Source organism: Dendropsophus ebraccatus, chromosome 4, assembly GCF_027789765.1.
Source record: "Dendropsophus ebraccatus isolate aDenEbr1 chromosome 4, aDenEbr1.pat, whole genome shotgun sequence".
Lineage (NCBI taxonomy): Eukaryota > Metazoa > Chordata > Amphibia > Anura > Hylidae > Dendropsophus > Dendropsophus ebraccatus.
The window spans coordinates 140445155-140460006 of NC_091457.1; the positions used below are offsets into that span (position 1 = coordinate 140445155).

Below are 14852 nucleotides of genomic sequence, written 5' to 3' on the forward strand. Positions count from 1 at the left end.
ATGGCAGCAGCGAGCAGGGCAGCGGCCCTGTCCAGCAGTCTTGAGCACAAGAGCGGGGCGTTGGGGCCCCCCTGAATGTTGGGGGCCCCAAGCGATCGCTTGGGGTGCTTGGTGCCAAAGACCGCCACTGCGTACGATTAACGATGTCGGAGTAACGATTTTTTTTTCATAACAAGCAGCGCTTAGATGGTACGATATATCGTACGGAAAATTCGTTTTGCGATAGTTTTGCGAACGCTTAAGCCTATCTCAAACATTGGTTACATCGGCTAACGACTGTTCACACGGAATGATTTGCGAATTTTTTGCAAACGACGATTTGATAACATGTTGAAAGATCAAAATGAGCGATGTATTGTTCGTCGTTTGATCGTTCACTGCATTTACACGTACGATTATCGTTCGAATTCGATCGTTATCGCGCAAATTCGTACGATAATCGTTACGTGTAAACGCACCATGAGAGTACCCGTGCCCTAGGCCTGCAATGCCTCTCCGTCCCTCCTCCCTGCCAATCTTTAAATTTTCCGCCTGTGGCACAATCAATGAGCAGATCGCTGATCAGACCTCACGGTGGAAGGTAAGAGACCTCCGGGGGTCCGATACAGCTATTGGTAAGTGACAGGGGAAAGCCCCTGTCACTTACACCTAAACGCATAAATGCATCCTGTCATTAACGGTGAGGGCCCGGCTGCTGAAGCCAGCCCCCACTACTTATGAAGCTCGCTCCGCTCCGGAGCATGCTTTATAACACAGGACATACCGGTACACCCAGGGTCGTCTGGGGACAGGCACCCAAGGCGTACCGGTACGTCCTAGATCGTCTAGAGGTTAAAGTCACACTGTCACCCCCTTTCTGTGTGAGGACTTCTCTACACAGCCTTAAAGCTATAAAGACATCACCGAGGGGCGGGACAATGGCGCCAATGTGGGCGAGGCAAAGTGGTGCTGTGACTGTGAAGCCCGTCCAGTTGGCACAATCCACCAACGATAGAAAGCATTTTTCATTGGACCAAGCACTCATAAATCTATTACAAAGTAAGGTATAAAAACTACAGAATTTAGGCTATAGAGAAGTGCTCATACATAAAGGGGGTGATCACTTTAAGTAATAGTGCCATCTTGTGTGTGGGGGGGGGGTGAGTAAAATGAAGATTCAGGGCTTCATTTGAGTGTTGTAACCATAATGTGTATTGTGCCTCTTAGTATGTCTGCTACTATTAAAGCGACTCTGTACCCACAATCTGTCCCCCCGAACCACTTGTACCTTCGGATAGCTGCTTTTAATCCAAGATCTGTCTTGGGGTCTGTTCAGCAGGTGATGCAGTTATTGTCCTAAAAAAATACTTTTAAACTGGCAGCCCTGTGTCAAATGGCCATGGCCTAGAATATCTGTGCCCTAATTTTGCACCACCCCTCCGTCGCTCCTCCCCACCCTCTTCATCATTAGGAATGCCCCTAGAACATTTTCTCCTGTCTGAACATTGCACAGGTGCCTTAATGATCCAGCCCGTGTGCCGTGCTGACACAGGTAATGAATAGTAGAAAATCTGCCTGGAGCATTCCTAATAATGAGGAGGGCGGGAGGAGGAACAGAGAGGGTGTGCCAGCCTAATGCATACACAATCTAGGTTACGGTCGTTGGGCACGGGGCTGCCAGTTTAAAAGTTTGTTTTTTAGGACAATAACTGCATCACCTGCCGAACGGACCCCAGGACAGATCTTGTATTAAAAGCAGCTATCCGAAGGTACAAGTGGTTTGGGGGGGTTAAATTATGGGTACAGAGTCGCTTTAACCCCTTCCCCCAATTTGACGTCCAGGGACGTCATGAAAAGCAGTGGCAGAATGCATCATGACGTCCCTGGACGTCATGCCTTTTCTGCCTCCCCCCACTGTCCCTGGCTGAGATCGGGCAGCAGGAGGAGGCTGTGTCACACAGCCTCCTCCTGCTGCCACTGCCCGGAGGGGAGCCGTGCTCCCCCCGGGCAGTTAACCCCATAAACACCGCGGTCAGTGTGACCGCAGCGTCTATGGGGAAATTCTGTGCAGCAGGTTGATGGGAAGGCAGGAGGAGGCTACAGCACGTTGCCCTCTCCTGTCGCCACTGCTGTAATGCTCTTCCCAGGTCCCCCTTCCTTCAACCTGTAATGTCCGGGCTCCCCCCGCCCCGATCCAGCTCCCCCCGTTCTACTCTTCCCCAGTTCTCCTCTACCTTCCTCTACTTGTCCCCCTCCCCTCCGGATTCGGCTCCCTCCCCGTGCTCGTCCTCCCCGCCCCCGTGCTCCCCCCCGTGCTCTCCCGTGCTCCCCTCTGTGCTCCCCCCCCCCCCCCCGTGCTCGTACTCTCCCGTGCTCCCCCCCGTGCTCGTGCTCTCCCGTGCTGCCCTCTGTGCTCCCCCCCCCCCCCGTGCTCGTGCCCCCCGTGCCCGTGCTCCCCCGTGCCTACCTCCCTGTGCTTCGTTCCGTCCTCTCCCTCCCCTTGTCCCCCGTCCCCATCCCCCGGGCTACGGCTCCCCCCCGTGCTATACGATCAGGTCCCTGCACTGATCGTTTGAATCAGCTGCAGGGACCTGATAGTTTGAATGACTGTCAGTGTGTGTGTCACTGACACTCATTCACTGTATAATGCATTACAGCACAGCTTATGTGCTGTAATGCATTATATACATACCTGCAAAAGTAAAAAAAAAAAAAACCCACACACACACGAATATATAAATAAATAAATAATTAAAACAAATAAATTAAATAATTAAATAAATACATAAATAAATAATTAAAATAAATATACACATTCCCCATCCTCCCTTTATAAATAATCCCCTATAAATAAGATACACATATTTGGTATCGCTGCGTCCGTAATGACCCCGTCTATTAACCTGTTACATTAATTATACCGCCAGATTAACACCGCTCAAAAAATAAATAAAAAACTAACCAAAATGACAATTTTTTGTTAATCCCGCCCCCTAAAAAATATAGAGAACAGCTATCAAAATGTCACATGTTCCCAAAAGGTGTACTGATAAAAACGTCATCTTATGCCGCAAAAAAAAAAAGCCCTCACATATCTCCATTGGCGAAAAAATTTAAAAATTACTGCCCTTACAATATGCAAGACACAAACAGTATTTATAGTATAAATGCCATAAACTATAACAAAAGTTATATAAAATGGACATCACTGTAATCGTACCAACCTGACAAATAACAATAACATGTCATAGGTGATGTATAGTAAACGGCGTACAAAAAAATGGTGAAAAACAGCTGCTAAATTGTGTTTTTTATTCGTACCACCTCATAAAAAATTAAATAAATATTGATCAGGGTGTCAAATGTCCCCCAGAATGGTACCGAAGGAAACGTCAACTTGTCTTACACAAATATTTTGTCACCGCAAGGCCCTGTGACATGGTATAATGGGTAAAAAAAAACCTGAAATAAAAAAAAGGCCCCAAAATTCACCAGGTCTCTGTCATGTCTGCGGCCTGTGGTCAGGTGACGCACTGCGGCCACATATGGGGGATTTCTAGTAACACTGGAATAAGGGGAATAAATAGTGAGTGGTATTTCTCAGTTAGTATTTGCTGTGTTAGAGGAAAAAATAGATTAACATAGAATGTCTGCCAAAAAAATAAAAAAAAAAATAATTTCTCCTCCAACATGCTTAAATTTCTGCAAAACACCCAAAGGGTTAATATACTTATGAAATGTTACTTTGAATACTTTGAGGAGTGCAGTTTTTACAGTGGAGGGATTTATGGGGATAACTAACATACAGGCCCCACAAATCCACCTCAGAACTGGACTGGTCACTAAAAAAATCAGAATTTGACATTTTCCTGATATTTGAAAAATCGCTGCAAAATTTTGAAGTCCTCTAACATCCTAACAAGTAAAAGGACGTTCATCAAATGACGTCACCATAAAGCAGACATGTTGTAGATATTGCAGTAATAATTAGTTCATGTGGCATGACTATCTTTCTTAGGAAAAGAGAATTTTGAATATAAAGGATTGTAAATTTTTCTAATTTTGGGGCAAATGTTGTGTTTTTTACAAAAAAATACTTAGTGTATCAACCAAAGTATACCACAAACATACAGAGGAATATGTCACGACAAAACAATCTCAGAATAACCACGATAGTTAAGCGCATCGCAGAGTTATCACTACATAAAGAGACATAGGTCAGATTAGCAAAATAGGCCCTGGTCATTAAGGCCAAACCGGGCTGCGGAGGCAAGGGGTTAAGCTTTTTTGCCAATTCACATGAACAGAATAAGTAAAGTTAAAGTAACTGAACTTAACTTGGTCTGTGATTGTCTTTGTTTAAAGGGGAACCACTGGAAAAACTCCCCTCCCTACATACAGGACGTCCTCGGCCATAGCCCACAAACTGCTCTAATTATCTGGGTTACATAGGTGTTTATTGCTTTTTAGTTAGCATTATTTCCTATATTGGGTCGACATATTGAGGTCTAAAGTTGGCCACTTTACAGTAAAATAGTTCATTGTACAGTATTAGTAACTGTACTCACTGCACTAACTGAGAGCAGATCCATGTGTACCTCATAGAGCTAAAATCTGACTCCCCTTCTCCAGGCTGTGCTTCCCTGCTCTGTGGTGAGTCTGTCCATAAGATGGCCGACATGGAGGAGAATGTGACCATGCCCCCCCCCAATGTCCACCCCTGAGCCTGTATATTCCTATGAAGGACACTGGGGCGGGGCATGGTCCCATGCTCCTCCATGTCGGCCATCTTATGGACAGACTCACCACAGAGCAGGACAGCACAGCCTTGAGGAGGGGAGTTTGATTTTAGCTCTATGAGGTAAACAGGGAGCTGCTTTCAGTATATACAGAGAGTACACTTATTAATACTATACGATGAACTATTATACAATAAAGTGGCCAAGCCCTTTAAGCTATGATGATTTTCTCACAATTGTAAGTTGAGGGAGCACTGTATCGTTCGCCTCCTCAATGAGAGTCTCTAGCTTTACAATTATTATCAAAAGCAATGAATAATACTTGGTATCTCTCCATTTTACTGTGCTAAATGGTATACCGTTCCATATTTACTTAGAATAGAAGCCCAGTGTTGCATGACTTCATTTTCGCTTTACTCTAGACTGACCTATTAAAGTGAATTTAATTTTCAGGCTAGCAATTTACCAGGTTGTGAGACCTGTAAAGAAGTCATGGCCTGTAACCCAGTTAGGGTGTTAGGCTTCTATATTGCTGTACAATAACTTTATTTTACTTGCTTCAAACTGGGTCTGTGCGTTCATTTGTGCAGCTGGTCCGCTCCGATATTAATTCAGAGAGCTGCCACATGAACTCACGTCCAAGGCGTGAGCGCAAATAAAAGGATGAAGTCGACACACACGGATTCATTTATACTGTGTCAGATGCTGCAAATAAACTTGGAAGGCCCGAACAAAATCGTTCTTTTAGGACGATAAAATCACCAAATGATTCACATGCTTCTGTATAGTGGTCCGCCATATGATAATTCCCTGCCCTTATATATGAAGAATTATATAACAGTAGTTTTTTTTTGTTCTTTTAGACCATTCATTTATGTATTAGGGAATGTATTTCTCCAATAAATTTACTCTATTACAAACTACTCCACATTGCTAGCTATACTGTACAGCAGGGGTAGGGAAACTTAGCTCTCCAGCTGTTGCAAAACTACAACTCCCATCATGCCTGGACAGCCAAAGCTAAAGCTTTGGCTGTCCAGGCATGATGGGAGTTGTAGTTTTGCAACAGCTGAAGAGCCAAGGTTCCCTACTCCCAGTGGCGTAGCTACCATAGAGGCAGGGTAGGCAGCTGCTATGGGGCCCTGTGCAGGAGAGGGGCCCGAGGATGCACAGGGAAGATAAGAGCCCTCCTGTGTCCTTCTGCTTAACCCCTAATGCACCACTGTGTGTAAGTGATCCAGTGTTCACTTACATGCTGCAACATAAAAAGGGTTCATATGGAGAAGACACGGAGATCTCTGCTTCACTGCTCTGATAACCCTTAACCTCTGTTCTCCAGCTGCTGCAATCAAGTAGGAAAATGTGCAGAGTTCAGGGGTTATCAATGCACCAGCAGATATCTTGTCTTCAGAACATTGCATGCTTACACTCTGCAGTACATAAGGGGTTAAGTAGAAGGTACTGTAGTTCACTCCGGCACCTATGTATTTAACCATAAGGGCTCCTAATGGGTCCTTATAGTTAAATACAGTGGACTGCCAGGGCAAGCAGCCATTGGCTCTCTGTTCTGCCAGTCAGGGAGGATTAGTTGTATCTCCTCTGGTTTTAGCACAACTACATTATCTTCTATTTGTGTTAAACATTTATTTCTTCCGAAAATCAGGATTTGATTTCCTGGTTATTTTTGGCTCCCACAAATGCACTTGTCCAGGTTCTCTGAGGCTGTGAGAGAATTGCCACTTGCTTCTGGTGACTCACAGAACGAAGGGGACAGGCCACCTGAGCCATGTAATTAATATGCATTACACAGCTGGATGGACGTGCCACGCTGAACAGGTGCCTCATTGAGCTCTAGTGAGCATGCTGCTGATATGCTTTTCTTCCTCCTTTGTTCTGAGCACGCTCCGGCGAGGAGCTAATTTTTGATTGGATGATTGATGATCCATATCGATGCTATCCGGTTTAATAGCAATGGAGATGAGCCTAAACATATTAAGCTGTGGGACAGTTCTGTAGTCAGCAACAACGCTGCATTCTATTGAATTTTCAGAGAATGAAAAAAAAACAATGAGAATTTGGAGCCAGGGGATGAACAAAATGATACCAAAAAATTCTCCAATCCAGAATTAAGAGTCCAAAGTCCTAATAGTCCATCAATTCTTTTCAAAGCAGTTCTACAAAATAATCTGGAATCTCACGGAACCTGAAAACTTTTGAGTAGAAGAAACCAAGCAAAAGACTTTGCTTCTAACACGTTAGTATCAAGGTTGGTCTATATTTCTTAAAGGGTTGTACACCCAAAAAATTTTTCTTTCAAATCAACTGCTGCCATAAAGTGCCAGAGATTTGTAATTTACTTCTATTAAAAAAATCTCAAGCCTTCCAGCACTTATCAGCTGCTGTATGCCCAGCAGGAAGTTGTATTATTTCCAGTCTGGAGAGCAGGAGAGGTTTTCTATGGGGATTTGCTGCTGCTCTGGACATTTCCTGACATGGACAGAGGAGGCAACAGAGAGCACTGTGTCAGACAGGAAAGAAAACACCACTTCCTGTACGACACACAGCAGCTCATAAGTACTGGAAGATTTAAGATTTTTTAATAGAAGTGAATTACAAATCTCTGGCACTTTATGGCACCAGTTGATTTGAAAGAAAAAAAATTTTGGTGAACAACCCCTTTAACCCCTTAAGGACAGAGCCAATTTTGATTTTTGCGTTTTAGTTTTTTCCTCCTTGTGCTTAAAAGGCCATAGCACTTGCATTTTTCCACCTAGAAACCCACATGAGCCCTTATTTTTTGCGTCACTAATTGTACTTTGCAATGACAGGCTGAATTTTTGCATAAAGTACACTGCAAAACCAGAAAAAAATTCAAAGTGTGGTGAAATTGAAAAAAAAAAAGCATTTTGTTTATTTGGGGGAAATGTGTTTTTACGCCATTCGCCCTGGGGTAAAACTGACTTGTTATATATGTTCCTCAAGTCGTTACGATTAAAACGATATGTAACATGTATAACTTTTATTGTATCTGATGGCCTGTAAAAAATTTAAACCATTGTAAACAAATATATGTCACTTAAAATCGCTCCATTCCCAGGCTTATAGCGCTTTTATCCTTTGGTCTATGGGGCTGTGTGAGGTGTCATTTTTTGCGCCATGATGTGTTCTTTCTATTGCTACCTTGATTGCGCATATATGACTTTTTGATCGCTTTTTATTACAATTTTTCTGGATTTGATGCGACCAAAAATGCGCAATTTTGCACTTTGGGATTTTTTGCGCTGACGCCATTTACCGTGCGAGATCAGTAATGTGATTAATTAATAGTTTGGGCAATTACGCACGCGGCGATAGCAAACATGTTTATTTATTTATTTACTTTTATTTATAACCTGGGAAAAGGGGGGTGATTCAGACTTTTATTAGGGGAGGGGGCTTTTTACTATTAACAACACTTTTTTTTTTACTTTAACACTTATACTAGAAGCCCCCCTGGGGTTGGGGTTATTCCTCTTGGGGTTAGGGTTATTCCTCCCTGCGGTTAGGGTTATTCCCCCTAGGGGACTTCTAGTATAAGTGCTTTGATCTCTCATAGAGATCTCTGCAGCATAGATATGCTGCAGAGATCCATGAGATCGGCACTCGTTTGCTTTCGGCTGCTGCAGCCGGAAGTAAACGAGTGCCGAGCCGGGGACGGCGCCATCTTGGAGCGGTCCCCGGCCGGCTTCAGTTACGGAGATCGCTCCTCCGGGATAACATCCCGGGGGAGCGATCTCCGCCACTAGACACCAGGGAACAGCTGAATCCGGTAATCGGATGCAGCTGTCATGTTTGACAGCTGCATCTGATTACTGTATTAGCGGGCACGGCGATCGGACCGTGCCCGCTAATACCTACGGTCCCGGGCTACAAGCGGCACCCGGGACCGCCGCGGTTCAGAGCAGGGTCGCCGCGCGGCCCCGCTCTGAACGTCCTTACCGGCATCAGGGCGTAAATATACGCCCGATGTCGTTAAGGGGTTAAGGTTTAGTATCTGCATGCAAGTGTTATTAAAGGGGTTATCCGGGTAACAAAAACAATATTCGAAATGATCTTCCTTTCGTATACCACCCTATGGCTATGTTCACACTACGGAAAATAACGGCCGTTGTCCGCGTCGCAAAACTATGGCCGCTGTTTTGAGGTTCCCTATAATGACTGTAATGCAATGTAACTACGGCCATTGAATTTACACTACGCATCAGATTACTGCCGTTGTTTATACGGCCCTGTGAAAAATGTCAATTTTTTTCCGGCCGGTAATACTGCAACAACGGCCGTGGATTTCAATGCGGCCGCGAACGTAAAACTTATATCTGCCGAATTAAACTTGATTTTGATATAAAAAAAATTCTGAGTGGTTTCTTGGGCTGGGCGCAGTATTTAAAGCAAATGACCTGTTTCATCCCGTTTATAAACATGCTAGGAATCAAAATTAAACAAGTAGTTTCACGACTAGCCCGTACGTTCGTAATTCTACGGCCGTTGTTTTGGCCTCAAAATAACGGCCGTTGGAAATAACAGCCATTATTTTACGTAGTGTGAACATAGCCTATGTCTAATATACATGTATAATTTATCTTGCACCCTTTCCCTGTTTTTTCTTATACTTATAGTTCTATCTCTGCTTGCTGTCAGTGAATGCAGCCATATGTACCTGTCTTTGTGTCACAGCTCTGTATATTGTAAGTGTTATGGATGTTCTTATATCTGGATGGAACTAAAATGTTCTCATTCACAGTCATCAAGCAGAGATCTAAACCTACACTACACCCCCAACCCCTGGTAAACAGATGCCTGTTATGCAGCACATAACTACACCATGCGTGCATCAGCTCTGCTACACCATCAGCTACTATGAACATATACTGTATACTGGGGTGATGTGATGCAAAAACAGTCCTGTGTTTACTGTGCAATAGTAATGACAGCAGTGAGGAGGAAAGAAAGCTAAAGGGGCAAGTATGCAAACGGACTAATCAGGGAGATGCATGATGGGAAATGTAGTTTCCTGGCCTACGCCATCTTGGATATAGATCGGCTTTTAGAAAAACTTGTAACTCAGGAATGGCAGCAGCTAGAAAGACAGAAGACATCTCAAAATCCTCAGGAAGACTTGGTGAATAAGCTCTTAGGTGGATAACCCCTTTAATTTGGAGGGGGGGGGGTGTCTAAGTTCTGTACTTCTAATTGGTCAGTACTACAATTCCCAGAATGCATTGTTTTCCCCCAGCTCTTCACAGTCATTCCACCCTGCTTATTTACCTCCCCCAACACGCCTGCCAGTTCCCCAACCAAAGCCACTTCAGAACATCTCATTTCACTACATACTAATAAAAGTATACAGACATACATAGAAGTGTTTTTCCTTTTGATATTATACAGGATGTACTTTCCCAGAATGTATTTGTTCTGGTCTGAATGAACTAATTGTATAATAACCTTAAAGTGTCTATTGTTCAAATTGAGGATATATTTTCATATCAGTATTACTGTTAAAATAAAACTTTGTGGCTGAGGGAAAAAAATGGAGGAAAGAAAATTATACTCACCAGCCCTGATTCCCCACCACATCTGTCCCAATGGTGCCCTGGCCCAGATAAGAATGTAGGACACGCCTGCTCAGCCATTTATTCACAGTCAGTGGTAGGTTCCCTGCATGTTGGAACTAAAGCAGAATCACTGTCAGGCTATGTTCACACTACGTATATGACCGGCCGTTCCGTGACTCGGCCGGGTCACAGAACGGCCGGTCTCTGCAAAGATCACTCCGGCCGGTACTCAAGTACCATCGCAGTGTTCTGATGCGGGCGCATCAGCTTGTGCCCGAATCAGAACTTCACACAGCACACAATGAAGCAAGCGGCCACAGCCGCTCGCTTCATTGTGTGAACTGACAGGTCTTTCTGCGGCCGCAATTCAGTGAAAACTGACATGTCAGTTCTTTGCAGCAACGCATGGGATCCCAACCGGAGCGTATACTAAGTGTATACACTCCGGCCGGGATCCCATTGAAGAATAGGCAGTGTTCCACTCCGTACAAAGTATGGCAACAACGGCCGTACTTTTACGTAGTGTGAACATAGCCTCAGGATGCATGCGGCACGGGATTAGGGACATGTGAGTCAAATAAAAAAATCTGTACTGACTGTATGCTAAAGATTAGGATTTTCTATATTTTCAGGCCTCTTCAAGGTATATCTGTCCAGAAAAAAAAAACATATTCTGGCCTTTATAAGAAAATTTGGGTTTCTTTCTTTATTTGCTCCTGAGAATTTTTGCTTAGTAGTGATAACTCTTTTTCCTTCCCCTTTCTTGCGTAGCTTAGACTTATATGTAGTAATCTCCTTGAACAGTGTACCTTGCAGAAAAGCCTTAGAGGTTGTCCCACACTATTAGCAGGGAAGCTGAATCCATATTACTATCAAAAAAATATTTAATTCTGTTCTTATCCCTGAATGTTGTCGGAGAAGAGAGAACTAATGTGCATTTATTTTATACCTCGGCTTTATAGGCTTTCCTCCCTTGAACAAGGTAATCGCTAAAGGAAAGTGATCTGAGACTTCATTCATATCGTAGCTGATTTTACCAATGTGACAAATGCATACTTATCATACAAAGCCATATTATTCCTGGAAGAACTTTTATATGATTTATTAGGGCATGAATAAACCTTCTTTCTTCGTTTTTTCGCCCTCCAACTATATTAACCCCATCTTTACACATTAGACATCTATTAGAGATCTATTCTTGGAGTTTCATAGAAACATAGAAGATTGTTGGCAGAAAAAGACCACTGGGTCTATCTAGTCTGCCCTTGTATTATTTGCTTTATTATCTTAGGATAGATATATGTTTATTCCAGGCAGGTTTACAAGGCCATGTTCAATCAGCGTAAGAGAACGGCCATTCCGTGACCCAGCTGGGTCAAAGAACAGCAGGTTTCTGAAAGGATCATCCTGGCCGTACTGCAGTACCGGTAGTAGGAAGAGCCCGGCACTCACCAAGTAGATTATGCTTCTTTATTGTAGTGCAGCAAACATATGGTACAGAACCGGCCGGACAATCTTTTCGGCCACAGTGTTCTGATCAGGGCCGTTTTAATACATTGGTGGGCCCAGTGCACAGCCCTCAAGAGTGCCCCCCCCCCTTCCCTTTCAGCACATGGTATAATGTACTGAATTTGCCCCCACACTGTATTAAGAGCCCCAATACATACAGTAGTTACCTTATTACACTATTTCCACAATACAGTGATTACATATTACATGAAAACTGCACTAAACAAAACAGAAAGATATGACCAATGATACCATTACATAATACCGCCACATCATGACCCCTTTACAACAGACCGTATAACAGAGTTCAGTTACACCCAGTGACTCACCAGGGGCGTCTTCTCCCATCAGAGTCTGTCACCTTTTCTTTTTCTCTCCATCCAGCCTGGGCCACCTTGAAGTCTTCTCCTGGCTGTGAATCTTCTCCCCAGAATCTGCCAGACAAATATTTTAGGCTCCAACACATACAGTAGTTAGGTCCCTTGTACCCCTATACAGTAGTTACACCCCTCTGTACCCCTACATAGTTACACCCCTCTGTGCCTCCATAGTTGTAAGGTGTCCCTGTAGTATATAGACCCTTGTGTGGTCCTCCAGTTATATACAGCCCTCCTGTGCGCTCCCCCATTAGTATATAGACCCCGTGTGCTCCCCCAGAAGTATATAGCCCCCTGTGCGCTCTCCCCAATGGTATATAGCCCCTTGCTGTGCACTCCCCAATAGTATATAGCCCCCCTGTGCTCTCCCCCAATAGTATATAGATCCCCTGTGCTCTCCCCAATAGTATATAGCCCCCTTGCTGTGGTCTCCCCCAATAGTATATAGCCCCCCTGTGCTCTCCCCCAATAGTATATAGACCCCCTGTGATCTCCCCAATAGTATATAGCCCCCTTACTGTGCACTCCCCCAATTGTATATAGCCCCCCTGTGATCTCCCCAATAGCATATAGACCCCCCTGTGCTCTCCCCCAATAGTATATAGACCCCCTGTGATCTCCCCAATGGTATATAGCCCCCTTGATGTGCACTTCCCCAATATTATACAGCCCCCCTGTGCTCTCCCCCAATAGTATATAGACCCCCTGTGCTCTCCCCAATAGTATATAGCCCCCTTACTGTGCACTCCCCCAATTGTATATAGCCCCCCTGTGATCTCCCTTAATAGCATATAGACCCCCTGTGCTCTCCCCAATAGTATATAGCCCCCATGTCCTCTCCTCCAATAGTATATAGACCCCCTGTGATCTCCCCAATGGTATATAGCCCCCTTGATGTGCAGTCCCCCAATATTATATAGACCCCCTGTGTTCTCCCAAATAGTATATACACCCCCTGTGCTCCCCCCCAATAGTATATAGCCCCCTTGCTGTGCTCTCCCCAATAGTATATAGCCCCCCGTGCTCTCCCCCGTAGTATAGACCCCCTGTGCTCTCCCCAATAGTATATAGCCCCCCCGTGCTCTCCCCCACAGTATATAGACCCCCTGTGCTCTCCCCCACAGTATATAGACCCCCTGTGCTTTCCCCCATAGTATTTAGCCCCCCTGTGCTCTTCCCCATAGTATATAGCCCCCTGTGCTCTCCCCCATAGTATATAGACCCCATGTGCTCTCCCCAATAGTATATAGCCCCCCCGTGCTCTCCCCCATAGTATATAGCCCCCCGTGCTCTCCCCCATAGTATATAGACCACCCCCCCCCCGCGCGCTCCCCCTCCCATATAACATTTATAAAAAACAATTATACTCACCTGGGTCAACGCATTCCTCTTCCCTCTTGTGGCCGCACTTCCTGCGGTCACAAGAGGCTGCACTCCCCTTGCCCTTGCGCCGACGTTCCAGTGACGTCGGGTGCCAGAGGGAGAGTGCTGTCTCTTGTGACCGCAGGAAGTGCGGCCACAAGAGTGACTGACAGGGACGGAGCCAATGGCGCTCTCTCTCTGTCAGTACTGCTGCTGCTGAAGCGCAGCGGCGGGCAGGGGGGGCAGCGGCGGGGGGGGACCCTGCAGGGGGCGCCATGGAGGGGTAAGTAGATTACCCATCCACGGCGCTCCCCCCTGACAGGCTGGTGGCCGGAGCCCTGTGCAACCGCACTGGTCGGACATAGCAACGGCCGGCCTGCTCGGGGGGGCCCTTTAACCAGTGGGCCCGATGCACGTGCACCATGTGCCCTCTAGTTAAAGCGGCCCTGGTTCTGATGCGCATCCGCATCAGAACTCCCCACAGCACACTATGGAGCGAGCGGCTTGATCCGCTCGCTGCATAGTGTGCACTGACAGGGTTTTCTGCGTATGTGTATACGCTCTGGACGGAATCCCATAGGCAACAAAGGCACGTATATTTTCATAGTGATCACGGACGTGGTTTTATGAAAATATACCTTTTGTGAACATAGCCTTACTTTAGCTAGAAGTTTGTTCTGAGGATCTACTACTCTTTCAGTAAAGTAATATTTTCTTATGTTGCTTCTGATTTTTCCCCAACTAACCTCTGACTGTGTCCTCTTGTTCTTGTGTTTGGATGTTTAAAAAAAAAAAACTTCCCTCCTAAACCTTATTTAGTCCTTTAACATATTTAAAGGGGTAGTTTAGCGAGGAAAACAAATCTTTCAAATCGACTGGTACAAAAAAGTGCCAGAGATTTGTAATTTACTTCTGTTTACAAAAAATCTCAAGTCTTCCCGCACTTATCAGCTGCTGTATGTCCTGCAGGAAGTGGTATATTCGTTCCAGTCTGTGACAAGAACTGTCTACAGCAGTAGCAAATCCCCATATAAAGCCTCTCCTGCTCTCCAGACTGGAAAGAATACCACTTCCTGCAGGACATAAAGCAGGCGATAAGTAATGGAAAACAAGATTTTTTTAATAGGAGCAAATTACAAATCTCTGGCACTATCTATCACCAGTTGATTTGAAAGAAAGAATCTTAAGCTGAACTACCCCTTTAAAGGTTTTAATGATGTCCCCCCTTTCCCGTCTTACCTCCAGACTATACACATTGGAGATTGTTCATTGTCTTAGAATTTCACCTCTATCCA

At 44.9% G+C, this 14852-nt stretch overlaps 1 protein-coding gene across 3 annotated transcripts in view; it reads left to right on the plus strand.

The window, feature by feature from the left end:
• The window catches only part of GRAP2 (GRB2 related adaptor protein 2), a 143115-nt gene that overhangs the window by 38778 nt on the left and 89485 nt on the right, over positions 1–14852 (plus strand). The window lies entirely within an intron of this gene.